Here is a 3,268-nt window from a genome sequence, read left to right on the forward strand (position 1 = left end):
TATAAGTAATATACTGGTATTCTACAAAGAAATTCAGCACATACACAAACTCACCAAGAAGATGCTAATTGCTATGCCTCCATCACTATTTTGTTCGGTATTTACAGGAGTCACTATTAAGAATCAACATTCAATGTAATTTTATGTTGTATCAAAAAAGGACCAAGACATCCAGTAGTAAATAGCATCATAAGAACTCATTGGATCAAATAATTAACCTCGCTAAGTGACTATAGGCGAGATTATTAAACCACTCTTCCACCTTAGCCCATGACAACAATAAAAAAGTCTCACATCCCACAAATTCAACACAACAGAATACACAAATTCAATTATAATTTTAGTCTTTATTATTATCTTATCTTTATTTATTTTTATCATATCTTTATTTATTTTTATCTTTCATACGTCAATGTTCTATATATATTTAGTTTTACCTTTATAGTTTACAATTCAATTAATCAAGAAATACCTCTCTTCTTTTCTTATTATTTCACAATTTTATCAGAGATAACATAGTAACATTTAATCCGGTTAATACTCAGCCGGATTGGGTTAGTCGAGTTCCTGCTAAAGGATTTGAGTGGTTTCATTTGGACTAAAAAAAATAGGGTAAAGTACTAAATTGGTCCCCTATGTTTGGACGTAATTTTATTTTAGTCCTTAAGGTTTAAAGTGTCTTATTTGAATCCAAAAAAGTTTCATTTAGCATCAATTTAGTCCCACAGTTAGGTCAAACTTAAATAATTAACGGAATGTCCTAAATAACAACAATACAAGAACAAAATCGATAATCTGGAGAACAAGTACAAGCTACAGAGGCACAAAATTAACCGTTGATACATCAATACATGTATTTATCATTCTCTTTAGTTCTATAGAAAATATTTTATTTATATTATAAGAAAAATAATAAATAAATGTATTGATGCATCAACGGTTGATTTTGTGCCTCTGGAGCTTGTACATATTCTCTAGATTATCGATTTTGTTCTTGTACTGTTGTTATGCAGGACATTTCATTAATTATTTAACTTTAACTTCACTGTGGGACTAAATTGATGCTAAATGAAACATTTTTTGATTCAAATAGGATACTTTAAACCTTAAGGATCAAAACAGAATTATACACAAACATAGGGAACCAATTTAATACTTTACCCTTAAAAATATTCAAGTGTAGGAGAAGTTGACCATAAAATGTAAAATGTCCAATAGAAATGCTTTTCTTTCTTTTTTTTCTTCTTCTTTTTTTCATATTTTTATTTTTTATCTGAAATGGTTTTTTATTCAATTGAATATGAATTCTTACTAACCGAACATGTTAAGAAGCTACGATGCATGTATATGAGATCCTTCCCTACAAGTTCTCATCAATTTCATTAGTCATCCATCAAACAAAGTTAAAAAAAGAAAATGAGACGAAGACGCCAAAGATCAATAAATTAAATGTATCATTCAAAAAATTGGTACTGCCATACAGAAAATGTTTACTAAATGATGACAAAGATTGGGTAAAAAAAATGCTGCAATAATTGAAGGAGTGCAGGTCAAATTGGAAGTTAATACGTTACTGATCTATTAAAAACTAAAAAGCATGCCTCACTTGAGAGTATTTTGTTTTGTTCATAATAAAATAATAAACTACTCACTACAAGAATGTTAAACTAAATTTTTTCCCCCAAGGAAAAGCTATGACCCCACCACTAACTAAGCAAAGCACACGTGCATTGAATTTGGTATATATACAGGGAGCCACTCACATAAAATTACTTAAAATGTATCTTTTAAAGATTTTTTTAATAATTAAAAGAATAAATTATCATTTGTACCCATAAAAGTTGAAAATGCCGGCATCTATTCATAGAAGAAAAAAATATAAACTTTTGCTAACAAAACTATCCAAATCCAAAAAATTATTTGAAATTTCCAAATTACCTTACCACCACCACTTACTTCATACCACCACTTTTCCAATCCCAAACCCACCACCGAAACTCTTCCTCACCATCACCCTAAACCCTAACTACCACCATCACTCAAAATGCTTCCCGTGCCTCCGACGAATATTCCAAAAACAACGATTATTTCAACCAAATATAAAATAAGTACAAACTTCAACCATGTCTTGTCGTAATTCAAAGAAAAGAAAAAGACGCACCTGGATTTAGGGTAGAGTCCTTCCATTGAAGGGGTAGCAGATGTGACGGTCATAGGATACAGATCCCAATCCATTGGTTCTCATGGGAGCGTTTTATGGCCGCCATGAGGGAGTTTGACACCGAAGGTCCGTCGTCCTCGGCGGTGGAGGAGGTCGATGAGGGTTTGGAGGAGGGGAGGCAGTCGAGGAACACGCTGACAGAGAGTTCTAGGGCACACAGCTGGAGGCGCGGGGAGACGGTTACGGCTGCGGCTACAACGGTGACGGCAGTGTGCGATTGGGTGATTGCGTCGCGGGGGAGGAGGAAGGGAGGGCCAAGAGAGTGGAGACTATGTGGAGGGAAGTCGTCTAGGAAGCTTGCGGATTTTGGATGGCAGCAATGATGGCGGTAGTTGGGGATGAGGGTGGTGGTGGGATTCGATATTAGAAAAGTGGTGGTGAAGATAAGGGTAATTTAGGAATTTTAGGTAAATTTTTAGTGTTTGGATAATTTTGTTGTGCGGAACCCGTATTTCATGAGTACAAATGGTAATTTCCTTCTTTTATGGATAGATGTGTCAGCGTTTTCAACTTTCGTGGGTAGAAATAGTAGTTTACTCTAATTAAAATTCAACTTATATAATCGATCAAACTGTGTTATTTTTGTCAAAATTAGACTAAACAAATCGGTTTGATCGAAAAATCAATAAACCAAATCTTGAACCGATCTAAATTAATATTTTTTTATAAAAATAACTACAATATCCTTGTTATAGAAAATGACTTAATATATATATATATTTAAAAAATTCTAAATCATAACCCTTCTCTTCTCTCTATGTCATCATAGGATTAGAATTTAGGATTTTCAAGATTAATATATATAATAAGAATATTTTAATTATTTTTTTATAATAAGAATATTATAGTTATTTTTTATATAAAAAAAATATTAATTTAGATCGATTCAAAATTTAATTTATTAAATTTTTGGTTGAATTAATTTATTTGATCTAATTTTGACAAAAATATCACAATTTGATTGATTATATAGATTAAATTTTAATTATTAAAGACTTTTTAAGTAACTTTATGTGGGTAGCTCCCATATATATATCTTTCCCCATC

This window comes from Arachis ipaensis, chromosome B03, assembly GCF_000816755.2.
Source record: "Arachis ipaensis cultivar K30076 chromosome B03, Araip1.1, whole genome shotgun sequence".
NCBI classification, from domain to species: Eukaryota; Viridiplantae; Streptophyta; class Magnoliopsida; order Fabales; family Fabaceae; genus Arachis; species Arachis ipaensis.